This window comes from Lissotriton helveticus, chromosome 1_1 (assembly GCF_964261635.1).
Source record: "Lissotriton helveticus chromosome 1_1, aLisHel1.1, whole genome shotgun sequence".
Lineage (NCBI taxonomy): Eukaryota > Metazoa > Chordata > Amphibia > Caudata > Salamandridae > Lissotriton > Lissotriton helveticus.
The window spans coordinates 887383572-887399993 of record NC_136057.1 but is presented as its reverse complement, the minus strand read 5'-3'; positions in this window follow the sequence as shown (position 1 = coordinate 887399993).

Genomic DNA, 16422 nt, shown 5'->3' with positions numbered 1-16422 from the left:
GCACTCTGGACCCCACGTGAGGCTTTACTAGAACGAAGAGAAAAACACAGTATGAAACGTCAGGTATGCGTTACCACCTTTTGCCCCAACGCAAACCAGTTAAAACGAATTATTGGACAAAATTGGCATCTAGTCAAGAATCTAGATGAAAGCCTGAAAGATCTTCCCTTGTTTGCCTTTAAAAAGGAGAACAATATTGCCAATCATATCGTTCGAGCAGCAATGCCCATCTCGAGTCCACCTTCATTGCGCCAAATGATGCGACTACCGCCTATAACTGGCCACCATAAATGCGGCACCTGCCTGTGCTGTGAATCCACGATTGAGGGTTCCCTATTCCAGCATAATGGGATTCACTGGAAACATAACACCTTCAGTAACTGCAAGTCCAAGCAAGTCGTCTATGGTATTTTATGTCCCTGTCTACAGTTGTATATAGGTAAAACTAGCCAAGAGATACGTCAACGTATCTCCCAGCATAAATCGAGACTGAAGAATAAAGTGGAGAACGCCCCTCTAGTCCTACACTGGACAAAAATGCAACATGCAATCAGTGACCTCAAATGGACTGTGATCTCAAGAATTGAGAAGAACCCCCGCGGAGGTGATCTGGATCTACAACTTTCAAAACGAGAAGCCCTTCTAATTGTAAAATTTGACACGGCAATCTCTGGCCTTAATGAATTGAGTGAAATTTTCAAACTGTAAACACACAGTTCTTTCACCATTCCATCTAGATGGAACCTTGACTCTGTGGGAGCACATGGTCTATCTGTAACTGTAGACTTCTGAAATTTGTGGTTTTCACCCTCAGAGGTCGGCAAACAGCTGAGAGATTGGAGCCTGTGTGGTTACTGTAGGTCATTCCCCCGTTCTAGGAAGCGGCATCATTTATTTTTCGAACGTCATCCCTTTAAGAAGGAGGCGACCGTGCACCTGCTTGCCCCTTTAAATACCGGCTAGTGTCCGACCTCAGCATGCTATGCGCATGTCTTTGAAGTTAGTGCCGACTGGAACGCGAGCTGATTTACGTCGTTTGACCCGAGAGCAAAGTAAGTACTGTGAGCCGGCGTCTTATACTTTCATGCTGTTAACTTGATAAAAGTAGATGCGCTAAAATGTGCCTCTCGGTCATTTAATCTAGTAACTGCCGAAGAGCCGCCCGAAGGTCTCCATTGAGCTAGCTGGCCGGAAACCCACATATATTATGGTGAGCATCCACACTAAAGCCATAACTTAGTCGCGTCTTTTGCCGTGTAGTGCTGTTATTTCAAACCACGATTTCATCTTGTTACAGGATTAACAAGGTGACTCAAATTCGGCCCTCAAATTTAATTCATTCTGCCGTGAGAGAACGGATTACAAGCGCGAGCGATCCGGCTCCCGCCCAACTGCCAGCCGCGGCAAATCCGCCCCTGGGTGAGTATAAGCATCTAGCCCAGTCTGGGTAGTAGGGCAACTAGTAGAGTTGCACTCCCCCGCCGGAGGTCGTGACCGACAGCCCGGCTTTAAGCAGTCACGCGGTCTAGTCACATTGCATAAAGGCATGTTAAAACTAAGAAGCTCACTCCCAGTTTTTTGCATTAACAGAGAGCTGCACCCCGAATGCACCCTCCGCGCTGCTCTAACACCACTAGAACAGAGTTAAGAAACGAACTCCCTGCTTCCCTCCGCCCTGGAGCATTCCACCAATTGGTAAGCCCCGGAGTGTGTGTGGGATGGTCAGTCTGGTTGGGGTTCTTGATAAGTGGTCCAAATTAAAATCAAAATTTGACTAAAAGCCAACCCCTGATCTGCTCAAGTTGTTCTTTGTTGTCACACGGTATGTTTGAGTTATTAATTTTTTGTGTTTTTAACCCACGTTTGTGCCCTGTTTAGATACTGCTTAAGGCCCTGAAGAGAATCCTATGAAAACAATCGGGATTCGAAACGCGTAGGCTCCTGGCCACACCTTACCTGCGAAGAACGGCTTGGCTACTTAATTTTTCCAATCCGTCTGTACATTACTAAGAACCTTTACAAGTTTATTTACATAATCATTTGAGACGAATGTACTTGTGTTCAAAAAAACGTTCTGTTTATTGACGTAGTATTTTGCCCGCAGGCTGTGGCTTTTTTGTTCTTTTGTGAAGCTAATGTGCAAATGTATATATATTTTTTAAACAAAATATTTTCTATGCTTCTATAGTCTTTCCCCTGAATGGTATGAAAGTGTGTTGTATGTGTGTGATATGGTTGGAATATTGAATGATTGAAGACAAATGTTCTGCTTTTTCTTAAATTGTTTCTGTCCCTTCTTTGTAAATAGTTTTTCTTATATTATTTGAAAAAATAAAAATTGATCTTTCTAAAAAATATTGCAAATAAAAAGCTATTAACTAGCAATTCCCGTCCTTGAATTGTTTTTTCAGGTTCAGGTTAGCACATTGTTGGTCGAAATTGTGTATATCAGTATTGGCATTCTATTTTCGTTTTTTGATGCATACTTAGTGGGCGGCGTTTTTGATTGCCACCGCATGGTGATCGCCCGTACTGCCAGCAGAAGCGCCAAGTTTATAAACATATATTGCACTTTATATTTGGAAGTTCCTTTTCTTAATCTCAGTGTACAGCCCTCGACTGTAGCAGGTATCTCCCTGTGTGTGATCTCCGCCGTATCGCGTCTGACCGAGTTCCAATACCCTCCAATCCGTTGGCATGACCATATCCTGTGCACTAGGTCAGCTCCCTCTAATCTGCATCTGGGGCAGTGTTGTTGTGTGGTTGGGTACATCTTGTCTAGTTTGCGTGGTGAAAGATACGCCCTATGTAAGATCATAGTTTGGATAAACTTCAACCGCACATTCCGGGATACCTTTTTGGGGTGTTCCACTACTCTCTCCCATTCCTTATCCTCAATGGCCCTACCTATGTCTCCCTCCCAGGCATTGTGTAGCGGTGACAGGTCAACTTGTGTGGGAACGCAGCCCTACATATAGCCACTTAATGAGGTGCCGGCCCCTTCCCATGTAATACAGTGTTTTTACTAGATCGTTTGTGGAGGGTTCTTGCCTTTGTGGGGCCCAATGTGCTTGGATATATTGCAATAGTGCTGCATGTGAGAGATATAGATGGGCCGGCGCTCCCGTTTCTCGCACAAAATTATCGTGGTCCAATAACACCCCATCTCTGAAGAGGTCTGCCACCGTAGTGACCGCCACGCCCAACCAAGGTGCAAGTCTATACGCCCTCAGGCGTCCACCCTGTAAAGGTATACCAAGCAGAGGTATATTCCCGGCGAATGTAGGGGATGCTCTGGTGTACTGTAGAGCCGCCCTCCAGCACTGCAAGCCCTGCGCAAAAGAGGGTAGAGATCCCGTGGGATCTTGCTATGCGGCAGTAAGAGGGTGTGTAGAGCACCTTGTCCTACGTCCTGTTCAGTCACCTCTAGCTCCTGTAAGTTACGTCCCGCTGTCCAGAAGGACAGCTACTGCAGTTGGCAGGCGTAGAAATACGCTCTGAGACCAGGCACTCACATTCCCCCTCCCGACGTGCTGCGTTGTAACTTCTTTAGGCTAATCCTCCGCCTACCCATCCCCCAAATAAGTTTAATTAGTAGTGTGTTCCTTAATTTAAAAGTGGTACCCGGGAGCATAAGTTGTATGTTTGTTAAATAATAGAGTATCCGCGGGAGGACCACCATTTTTGCGATTGCTGCCCTACCCGCCACTGACAGTGGCAGAGTGGTCCAAAAGATGATGCTAGATCGTAGGGCTCTATTCAGGTTGCCCACTAGCATGTCTGCCTGGGTCCGATACACTTGGATGCCTAGATACTTAATCGTATGAGGTGCAACCTTGAACTGTAGTGTGCCAAATTGAAAGTCCATTAAGGGCTTCTGTTCCTTAAAGAAGAATACCTTCGATTTAATTGGGTTGATAGCGAGACCTGATAGCCGTTCAAAGCGTTCAAACATCGTGGCCATGGCGTCCATAGGGGTGCGGAGGTCGCGCAAGTATAGGATAATTTTGTCTGCATATGCCGACAGCAAGTGCGTGGTGTTACCCTCCGTTATCCCCATGTCAACCAGCTCCGCCCTGATTTCAATGCCAAAGGTTCAAGTGTCAGTATGAAAATTAGCAGCAAAAGCGGGCACCCCTACCTCATTCCCCTGTGTATGTGATATTCTGCCGATATGTGCCCTCCCGTCCGCGCTCTAGCCATAGGAGCGTTCTATAGGAGGCGGATCCACCTGACATACTCTTCCTGCAGTCCAAATCTCCCTAGGGCCCTGAATATGTAGTCCTATTTAATGGTGTTAAACGCTTGGTGCATATCTGTGTGAGTAGGTGGTGCAGTTTCCTAGTGTTCAATGACGTACTACGCGCAGGCAGGAAACCCGACTGATCTATATGGATCAGTTTGTGCAGTGTCGGCAGGAGTCTATTAGCCAGGACTTTACTAAGTATTTTATACTCTGTCGTTAATAGTGATAATGGACGGTAGCTAGCCATGTCCCTGGGGTCCATGCTTGGTTTCGGGAGTGACACCACCAGCGCTTGTGCCGTGGTGAGGGGCAGATAGCCCTTCTCCAGTGCTTCTTTATATAAAATTTCCAACTGGGGCACAAGGATATCCGCATAGGTAGCATAAAATTCAGCAGGCAGGCCTTCCATCCCAGGGTTTTTATTTCGGGGGAAACCCTTAATGGCGGTCTTGATTTCTGACTTGTTGATGGGGCCCAGTAACCCTTTCTGTGCGTCTGCTAATAACTGAGGGCATGGTATTGTGGCTAAAAACTCAACTATGTGTGTGCTCACTCCTTCCCCAGGCTCACTATAGAGTATTGCATAGTATTGTCTGAAAGCCTCATTAATATCTCCCTGGGTAGACACTGTATCTCCCACGAGGGTGTTGACCTCATTAATAATGTTAGGGGGGTCATTCCGCAGCAATTTTGCTAACAGGGTCCCCGCCTTGTCTGCCTCTGTGTGACTCAATTGCGTGTATCTCTGATGGTCTATGACACGGAGAGACTCCAGTAATTCAGCGTGTCTGATTCTAGCCTCCTGCAAGGGGGCTCACTTTTCGGCATCCAGCATGGCTTCCTGCTCCAGCCTGTTTAGCCTCTCTTCTATGTCTATAAGGGACTTATGAACCTCTTGTCGTGCACCTACCGTCACCCCTATTGCCTTCCCACGGAGCACCGTTTTAAAGGCGTCCCACTCTATCAATCTAGTAGACGCTGTGTTACTGTTTTCAGTAAAGTAATGCTGGATAGTGTCTGATATAGTAGTGCGGAACACTGAGTCTTCTAGCATTTGGGGCCATAACCGCCATGTTGGCACTGGGGTGGGTACCCTGCCCCACCCGATCACTATTTCCAGTTGGCTGTGATCAGAGAGGGATTTAGCAATGTATGTAGTAGTTATCACCTGCATCGCAATTCTATTTGAACAGTACATCCTATCAATTCTTGTGTGTAACATGTGCACTGGTGCATAGAAGGAGTACTCCCTGTGTGTTGGGTGTCTCATCCGCCACACATCACATAACCCCCATCCCTCTGCACATCCACACAATGCACTTGCCTGTTTACAGACCCCCGTCCCATGGAGGGGAGGATGCGACCTGTAAAGGGCAACATTCATCACGGCGTTACAATCCCCACCGATTATCCATGGGTAACTCTCCCAACCCGCTAGGGCAACAGACACCATACTCAGGAACTTCTCCTGCTCCGAGTTTGGCGCGTATATAGAACCCAGGACTACCGGTTGGCCGTCTAGGGTACCCCGCACCAAAGTGTACCTCCTCTGCAGATCCACTCTTTGCTCCACTGACTTAAAGGGTATTCCATACCTGATCCAAATTATAGCGCCGCGCGCAAACCCCAAACATGTGGTAGAGAAAACCTGCCCCATCCACCTTTTACGAAGCTTCCCAACTTCCAGTTCAACCATATGGGACTCCTGCAGGTACACTATCTGCGCCTTGCGCCTCAGTAGCTGTGCATATATCCTTTGGCATTTCTGAACCGAGCCCAGGCCCGAACATTCCACGTTATTATGGTATATTTATTCTGTATATGCATCGCGTACCTAGATTTTGCCACTATGCGGCCGGTATAACATGTGTGGTGCCATGCCAACCTGAGAATGCGCAACTCAGGACCATTTCCCACCCCAGTAGTACCCAATACTCGGTCCGGTCATAGAACTATACCGAACCACCCAACTAAACACAAAACATAGAAACCTAAATTGCATCCATACGGAGCCTTCGCATTTTGGGGTACGTGCCCATACAGCGCACACTCTTATTCAGGGTTACAATGGTATTTAAACGGCCCCAGGGCCATATTTTCAATCAATTCAATGCCGTTAGAACAATTATAATAATAAGGATATAGCAACCGTGTACATTACTGTTCAGTTCCGGGTTCACAATTCAGTCCATCCCGCTAGGGAATCATCCCATCCGCGGTCTGCGGAGTCACGGAGGGGAACAGAGCTACACTCCCATCGGAGTCAGATCTCTGAGTGTCCACTTCAGAGGTGGTCAAGTCGCCGCTCTGCGCCGAAGTTCGGAAGGAAGAGACTGTGAGGATTGCCGTCTCCTTGCCGCTCAGCATCTGCTGGGTCGTTGGGCGAAGCTGCATATTTCTTTTGCGCAGTCGGCGCGAGCTGCGTTGTCCTGTCGGCCGACCATCACGTGCAGTGGAAGTCGAGGTCTGAGAGGCATTCCTCGATTGCCTCTCCGGTTCCATCACCTCCAGCCATTCCTCTACGTCGCCAGGACTCTCGAAAAAATATGTCTTCCGCTCCTGAATGATCCTTAACCGTGCCGGGAAGAGGAGGGCGTATTGCAGATTCAATTCCCGTAGTTTCCTTTTAACTGACAGGAAGGAGGAGCGTTGCTTATGCACCATGAGTGTGTAGTCTGGATATAACGAGACCATAGTGTTCTCGAAGGTAATTTGGAGCACCTCTCTTGATTTATGCAGCAGCACGTCCCCACGGGCGTAACACAGGCCCCCGCAGCCCCCGCGTTGCGGGGGGGCCCTCGTGCTCCAGGGGCCCCGGACCCCTCACAAGTGCAGGAGCAAGCATTAGCAAGCCTCCTGGTTCCAGAATTAAATGGTGCGCTCAGCGCATGGCCTGCTCCTTAATTAAACAGTGCGTGCAAGCCCCCGGGTTGCGTTGTGGCTGGTGCGTGCTCCAGGCAGGGCCCCCCTCACTCAGCCAGCAAGCCTCTGACTTCATTAATTCAGTGGTGCGCACGTCCGCCAGGCCCCGGGCGGGCCTCCGAGACAGTGAGACTCTTTAATAATTATTGTACGGGTTGTGCAAATGTCTCCGCCTTCCTAGTCCCCACCTGGCTAGCCTTGTCCTTTGTAGTGTCCCGGTGTGGGCCTAAATAACTGAGACACTGGGACACGTGCTGTATAGATGGTGGCTAGTTTCTCGCTGACCACGCCCAGGGCTCTGGGCTATTTATTCACTAGGCAGCGCAACGGCGCTCACGTACGGGGTATACCAACGACCCTGCACGTCCCAGGGGGGGATGCACAGGAAGCAGTGGGAGGGGGCGTGTGCTGCAGTGGTACGCCCCACTGACAGCAACACTACATTCCTCCTTTACCTAGGGGAAAAACAGGAATATACAAAACATTTGGGAGCCACAGTCTATTGTTCACAAACTCTCCGGTCAGCGACCGAGGTAAGGCATGGGAGAGAAAAAAGTCCATACGAAAGTTCACCAACTGTCTCTGGTACAGTCTCTGATCAACCTGCAACATGGTATAACATTCTAACTTCAAAACAGAACAATCTTACTTCAGTTCTCGGCGGGGTCAGCCATCTCGATCACTTCAACGCCAGCATTGTGCCACAAAGTCACGGTACCTCTGGGAAGGCTTTGGGCACGGACGTAGGCTGTATCTGGTCTGACTTCGACTCTCCCCGGTGGCTGCAGGTGATTCTTCCGAATCTCTAGTCTCCTGAGCAGTGGAGTCTTCTACGGGTCTCTGTGTGACTTGGATGCCGGGGTTATTGTTCTCTGCTTGGCTTGCTGCAGCGCTGACATCCGCAGAACTTGAGGGCTGATGAGGAGTGGTCGGGTGCCACTCATCCTGGTCATAGTCTATGTTCTCTTCAGGCACTTGCTTGAAAAACGAGACATTTCTGGTGACAGACTCGCCAGCTCTGGTAGCTGTGATCATTGTTCCATTTACCTCCGTCACTGTCCACGGATCCAGTTCAAAAGGCATGCGGAACTTCCCTCCGGGGTGACGGTCTTTCACCAGAACCCTGTCCCCGACTTGAATCGGACTGTCCGTCGCTCGCCTTCGTCGGGACGCTTCTTGATTGGTTTTGGTGCGCTGTTCCATGGACCGGTTCTGTGGGTGTGGGGCATGTTCCCACGCAGGGTGGTGCGGGATGGTATCTGCCACGACTCTATTGAAGGAAAGTCGGCTTGGGGAGATTCCTGTAGTGCAATGTGGGGTCAAACGGTATTCTCTGAGGAACTGGTAGATTGCTAGCTCCAGACATTGGCCATCGGCAACCGCAATTTGTATAGTCTTGTTCAAAGTCCTCATTAGGCGCTCGACCTCTCCGTTGGCCTGAGGCCACCGGGGGGTGATCCGTCTGTGCTTGATGCCATGGCTTTGGAGGTATTCCGTGAATTCACTGCCGTTAAAGGGGGGTCCGTTGTCGGTGCGGATCTCGTCCACGAGCCCATGGGTGGCCAGTATCTTTTCAAATTTAGGTATTACTTCCCACGTTGCCGTTGACGACACGATCTCCACTTCCGGGTAGCGGGAGAAGTCATCCACCACTACAAGCATGTACTTGCCTCCCGGGAGGCTACCGAAGTCCGCGCTCACTCGCACCCACGGGGATGTGGGGCCATCTTCGGTCACAACTGGCGCCGGAGGGTTTGGGAGGCTCGTCGCTAGACACACTGGGCACCTGTGGATCACTTCCTCAACCGCTTTATCCAGCCCCGGAAACCACACCTTGCTTCGGAGTCTGTTCTTGGACTTGACAATTCCTTGGTGCGATCCGTGTGCCAGGACCGCGGCTTGCTGGGTCAAACTGCTGGGCAGTACTAGGCGAGGGCCTCGCAGGAGGCACCCTTCTGTAGACACGGACAGTTCGTGCCGGACTTGATATAATGCTTTCAGTATGGCTTGGGCCTCAGGTGTGCGGAATGAAGCTGGGCTCTGGAGTGCTTTCCAGTCGCCGCTCTCTATGGCCTGGATCGCGATCTGGAGGCAATCGTCCTCCTTGGTGGCACTTGACACCTCGTCCAGAGACATGGGGCGTGGTCTTGACCTTTCGACGATCAGTCGGACGTACTCCTCGGTGTCTGCCGCTTCGGCCGCTTCGGCCTCCGAGACGGGTCGGGCGTGTCTCGACAAATAGTCCGCCGGGTTGCGCGAACCGGGCCGGTACTCCACTGTGAATTGGAACTCCTGCAGCTGCAGCACCCACTTTTCGATCCGTGGGGGAGGGCGAGAGGAAGAGCCTTGGAAGAGTGGTATCAGGGGCTTGTGATCAGTGACTACTGAAAAAGGGTGTCCATAGAGATATATGTGGAAATGGCGGCACCCCCACAGAATTGCAATAGCCTCCTGCTCTATCTGGGAGTAGCGTTGTTCGGTGGGTGTGAGGGTGCGGCTGGCGTACGCAACGGGGGCCCACTCTCCGCATTGCTGACGCTGTGATAGGACGGCACCCAGGCCAGTGGGGCTGGCATCCACAAGCAGTTGTGATTCGTTCTGAGGGTTGAAGTACACCAGCGTGGTGTCGGCTGAGAGAGCCGCTCTCGTGTTTTCAAACGACTCCTGTTGGTCCGGACCCCAAATCCAGGCGGCATTGGACTTCGTGAGATCCCTGAGTGGTCCAGTGAGATCGGACAGGTCCTTTATGAAACGCCCGCAGTAGGTCACCATGCCTAAGAAACTGCGGACTGCGGTCACTGAGGTGGGAGCGGGCGCGTTGTGGATGTCTTGGACCTTTTCTGGGTCCGGGCCTACTCCTTGGTCGGAGAACTTGTACCCGAAGAAGCTTATGTCTCTTCGCAGGAACTCGCACTTGTCTTTGTGAAGAGTAAGCCCTCTCTCCTTGAGGCGATCGAACACTGCGTGGACGCGCCGGATGTGCTCCTCCAGCGTCGGGGCATGCACCAGGATGTCGTCGCTCACGTTGAGCACCCCGACGAGACCTTGAAGGACGTTGTGTATAATGTTCTGAAACACTTCGGCGGCGCTTGAGATGCCGAAATTGAGCCTCGTGTACCTCCACAGGCCAGCATGGGTCGAGAATGTGGTGATGGGGCGTGAGTCTGGGTGAAGCGGAATCTGGTGGTACCCTGATCTCAGGTCCATTTTGGAGAACCACTTGGACCCTGCGAGTTCCCCGATGATGTCGTCAATGGTCGGCGTTAGGTGACGTTCCCGCTTGATGGCCAGGTTGGGGATTCGCATGTCCACACATATCCGTACCGCGTCGGGCTGTTTCGGTTTTTTCGCCACCACGATGGGGGACACCCACGGGGTGGGCCCGGTCACACGTTCGATGATTCCCGCTTGTTCCAGCATTCTCAGCTCGGCTTCTACCTTGGGTCGGAGGTGGAACGCTATCCGCCGGTGTCGCAGAGCTACCGGGGCCATGGATTGGTCAATGTGGAGCTGGATAGGAGGTCCACGGAGGCATCCGATGCCCTCGAACAGTGAGGAGTGTTCAGTGACCAGATTGTCCAGGCTTTGAGCTTGCACGGTCAGGGCAAAGTGTATGAGTCCAAGTTCACGTGCCGTCTTGCAGCCGAGGAGGAACCCTGACCCCTCTTGGGACACGTAGACTTTGGTCTGCAGCTGCCTGGTGTCATGGGAAATGGTGGTTCTGAATACCCCGCACAGGCGTAGGGGCCGCCGAGTCCCGTAGGCAAACACTTGCACTCTGGTGGGGTGGAGGGCGGGAGCGTCCGCCAGGTCCCGGTATACACTGGCTGCCATGAGGTTTATCGTCGCACCGGTGTCGATGAGAGCTCGGATGGCCTGGTCGTGGACTTGGACGGTGCACATCGGCTCGGACGAGGAAGCAGCCGTCAGGGAGTTGAGCATGCGCACCACGTGGACAGATGCGGCATCTTCGTCGTCGTCGTCCATGTCACTGCCGGGTGACGTATCCGGGAGTGGCGCCACCTGTCGCGCTCTCTTGGGTGGGCCGCTGGGCTTCTTCCGTTGAGACGACAGACAGACACTAGCAAAGTGGTTGGCTTTGCCGCATGCACTGCAGATTTTCCCTTGAGCTGGGCAGGCTCCTTTGTGCGGAGTGGCACCCCCACACCACATGCAGTTTCGATCCCGGGTGGACTGGGAGTGCTGGGGCTGAGGGGTCTTCTGCGGCCTAGACCGGCTATCTGGACGTTGCGTCCGGACGGCGCACACTGGCTCCGATTTGATCTTGACGGCTGGGCCCGGCTCCATGTGGGCTGCCCGGGCTTTGGAGAGTTCCTTGGATCGTCCTAAAGCGAGTATGTCTCGCATGGGCATAGCGTCTGTTTCGAGGACTCTCTCTCTCAGCTTCAGAGATGCGCACCCCTGAATGAACTGTGCGCGAATTTCGTCTTCTGCGTCCGGGAGTGTACACGTGCTCGCCAATTTCTTAAGGCGCGCGTAGAACACATCAACCGACTCCTCGGGGAGTTGGCGCGCTTGTCGGAGCAGGAAGCGTTCGTAGTCTGCGCTGGTGAAGGGTTCGAAATACCTGGTGATGGCATCTCGTAGGGTGGCGTACGTGTGGGGTGGATCGCCTTCCGTGATATCCTTGGAGATGTCGTGGATTCCCTCTCCACCCAGGTGTAGGAGCATCGCCCTGCGTCTCCCCACTGCGACCTCCGCCGCAATAAAGTAGGTCTCCAAACGTTCCACCCACTTTTTCCATCGAGAAGCCTGGGAGGGTGGCGTGCCGGTGATGGAAAAGGGCTCCAGGGGGGGCACATTGGCCATGCTGGCGGCCGGAGGGATGAACGGGACACACTCCTAGCACTTGTGGGCAGCAACAGGTCCCTCAGGGCCACACAGGCACGACAGGAAGAAGCAGGCACCTCCGGTGAACTCGCAGGCCTCACTCCGCCAGATGCGTGAGGAATGGCAACCTCCCGGTTCCGATGACACGCTAGAAGCGTGAGGTAGGGCCGCCGTCGGAACCGCGCATGCGCGGGAACGCCGGGACGACGAGCGGGGCCGGCGGCCGGCAGGGAGCGGACCGCGGGCCTTTGGGCGGCAGGAGAGAGGCGGAGGCAGGGCACAGGGGCAGCCGTGAGGCGCGGCAGGCAGCAGCCCGTACCTGTAGGAGGCCACGTGGATGGGCCGGACGGCGGCGCTGGCAGCCGGTAGGCAGGACGTCACGCTGGAGGCAGGCAAGGCACTTGAACACTCCGCTGGGGCACAGGCGGGCAAGGGGAGGGCGGGAGACGTGGACAAGGCTGCGGGGCGGCCTCGGCAAACAGGGAGGCGCACCGCTGGCAGGAAGCGTGCTGCAGGGCAGCGGGGCCAGGCGTGGGTGACCGGCAGGGTCACGGGTCGGTGATGCACGCGATGAGCGGGGGGCAGACCCCCTCGTCGCCAATGTAGTGTCCCGGTGTGGGCCTAAATAACTGAGACACTGGGACACGTGCTGTATAGATGGTGGCTAGTTTCTCGCTGACCACGCCCAGGGCTCTGGGCTATTTATTCACTAGGCAGCACAACGGCGCTCACGTACGGGGTATACCAACGACCCTGCACGTCCCAGGGGGGGATGCACAGGAAGCAGTGGGAGGGGGCGTGTGCTGCAGTGGTACGCCCCACTGACAGCAACACTACATTCTTGCCCTCTTCTGCTTCCTGCCACCGAAGGAGCTGCATGCTGGGCCTCTCAGGTGAGTCGAGGCAGGAGTGGTGCGAGGGTTTGTGAAATAAAAACTCCGCTTGTAGCATTTTGCGTTAAATCTTCATTTGTCTTGAAAAGCAAGTGAAATCCGGAGCTACACAGAACGGGTCACGTGGTTGGTCTGTTTTCACAAGGTTCCCTATTTAGGGCTCATTAAACCCTGTCCATACCTTGTCATATTGAGAGGTCAGTCTGTGAAAGTCAAAACCAAAGTTGTCTATTACTACACTGAAAAAATAAAGTAATTGACCTTGTGCCACGCGGAGATTTGCTTTTTGTTTATTTTGTGCCTTTATTTCGTACACTAACTCTGTTAAATATTAATGTGTGGTGGGCTTGGTAATGAACTCTTGGCCACACTCCGGATGCAGGCTGAGTGTGATAGGAGTGCAAATGTGATAAAAATATCGAAGAGCGACACTTGCTAGAGTTACAAGACTTTTTTTACAGTCATAATAAAGCTGCATTTTCGGCTCTTTTTGCTATCAATAAGACCGTAAGACTCCTTTTCGCATGTTCCTCCACTGACAATGGCAAGGACAACATAATATAACATAATGTAACAATGATACATTGCCAGATTTCATCAGAAGCAAACCAAGTTTGTGGGCAAGATGTGTGTCTGCCTACATTATGATTGCCCAGCCCTGCCCCTATGGTGTAATGGACCCTAATGTAAGAAAGGGACATGGGCCTGCGCACCATTTGGGTGGTAATATTAAGCCATAAAGGCAGCAGAGAGGCCTGCCTGTCTGCACCCTGTGGCCTGGTACCATTGTAGTAGCTCAGGCGAACCATGTCTATGTTCAGTGCCACCCAGTATTCATTTGATGGAGCGGGGTGATTTTGTGGAGCAGGAACTACTGGAAATATTCACTTCCATCGTTCAATGACTTGTAGGTAGAAGGTGAGTCCTTAGCATGTAGTGCCTTGATGTTTAACTTTCTCGTTAGTTGTCTGCAACACAAGATTGGCAATGCCAGAAGGGCTGATCTGCCAGGTCAGTGTTGAGTAGTTTCTATGGTCTGGTTTGACAGCACAGCTGTCGCCAGGCAATTGTGAGTATCACTAGAAAGGGGCGTAGGCTATTCCCACATCTTGGGAGTGAGGAGTACATTATTTGATTGAGCAGAAGTTGTATGCTTCCACAAAAAAGTGCCTGCCCTCCACGCAGCTATGATCATTATGTTCATTTATCCAGTTGCCTTAGCTTGAACTTTTACGGGCACACATGTGACATTGTAATTCTATTAAAATGTATTTGATAACTAGATAATGTATGTAGTTTTTCTCTGGCAGCAGCACAGATGTGAGGAGGGAAGTCATTAACCTACACAGGTTTTTAGATCTGGTTTCACTGTGCAACTGTCACTTGATGTTTTAACCTACTCCGATATTATTCCACGTTTTTTATTCCGCACAATTATATCACTATTCCAGTAGCGTAATAAAGGCCCCCGCAGTGCAGTACCATGGCTGTGAACTTCCGAGTAAGTGCAGAAGTGGGGCTCTCCATGCACTTTCCAGGGGGAGGCCTTAAGTTTCGTTCTGCTACTGGCTCTGTACTGTGTACACATCGTGAGTTTTTACCATATTTCTTGTTTTAGGCATTATGAAAACAAACGTCGTTTTTAATTTCAGGAGACTGCATGTCCTATGTTTACAAATTAACGATCAGCCCCAGACAGCTCAGTGGAGAACACACACAAAGCATGGTTTACCAGTGTGTGGAGCTTATGTTCAGGTTTCTACCTTGTGACCTGTTGTGTTAATTTGAAGTGGGCGTCTTCACATCAATGTAATATTTAAGTATTTACATAGCCTGTACTAGTTTAATTCTCTCTTGTGTAATATTTGTTAGTCATTGCTTCATCTGCCTCTTGTGATGGAAGAAAGAGCCCTTTAGGACACCCTATTTCCTGCAAATTTCACAGCGATCTTTGCTGTGGGTGTTCAACCAGCTGAGTTATCCTACTAACATGGGTTTGAATATGTTTCTCACGGGCTGTATAAGGGACCTTCTTCTTACATCTTGGTGTGGTGGTGGGCATAAAATAAGGTCTTCAGTAAATGGACCACGAAATCCGAAAAGGCAAGCACTGGCATTATCGGCTAAATAGATGACACAAGAGGAAACAAAATGAAAACAAAACTGATAGGAGCCCTTCTACAGGGGAGGATTGTGGTGCTAATATGTACAGATGCACATTTATTTAAAAAGTTCTTTCACGGGGGATAGTCATATTTCTGGGACCTAGACCCAATGGGCAGTGTAGCACTTGAGACAGAACACAGGATTCTGGACATCACATGTTTGTTACAGATGCAGGGCGGACATTCACAATGCTTGAACACCAGAGCCTAAAGTCTCTGCACTACAGCACTGTACAACTGTCTGTGTCATCAGCAGAGTAACCCTACAGTTCTAACAATTGTGAAGAACGGTTGCAGGAGATGTGTGAAAGGGTTGATGAGCAATTGACCTGTTTTGTCTGGATATTTGGCTTGCCCTTTCCCCTCGTGACAAGTCACGCGCCCAATGCACCACCAGTAAAGGCGTGGAGCACTTCAAAACAGTGGGGTATCAATAACACCCACAGCCCCCTCGGTGCGGGGGGCCCTGGGATCCTGGATGCCCCCTCTGACACTGTGTACAGGTCGCCCTGAGAGTTCCTGACTGGGCCCGAATCGTGGGGGGCCCTTCCATACACTTTGCAGGGGGGCCCCCTCAAGTTTCTTTACGCCACTGCACGTCCCGGTCCCTGTAATTGAGCTGTTAAATTATGACTGGTCGTGGTATTGATCTGAAAGGCCCTCAGAGGTGACATGTTCCTTGAGCCATCCCTCCATATATCGGGCAGCGTCAGTCCCCTCACTTCTCTCCAGCATACCAATTACGTGGAAATAGTTTCTCAGTGCTCTCCCTTCCGCATCCTCCACTCGCTCCATGAGGGTGGCAACTTGGGTCAGTAGTTGTTTATAATGGGCGGTGTTTGGGCTTTGCTGAGGGGATAGGACATCCAGCTCTACCGTGTGGTCCTTCACCTTGTCGGCGAGTTTGGCACGGTCAGACCGGAGCAGCGATAGACCGGTCGTGAGGGCACCAATTTGAGTTTCTATGGCTTTCCTAGAGTCTTGCACTTCCTGAAATATTAAGTCCAGCTTGTCCGTTGTCTCCATTGCATTAGTAGGTGGTATACAGCTGGCCTGTTGGGAGGCATCCATTGATGCTGCAGTATCTGGAACGTGTTCAATGCCCGTATAGCCTTCTTGTTGCTTGCCTTCTCCTCGCCCCATCCCAGAGTTGCCAGGAGCCTTGTCCCCTACGATAACGGTGAATCTGTGCACTCTGTCTCCATGGGACCAGACACACGAACTACCAAACGTCTCTACAAGGTCCCCTGCTGCGCAGCTGTCCCAGCCGGCCCTGTCGTCTGTTCCTAAGTTAACTTGTTGTACTCGCCTTCAATCTCTGTCTTGCGAGTCACTGGCCCTGTCT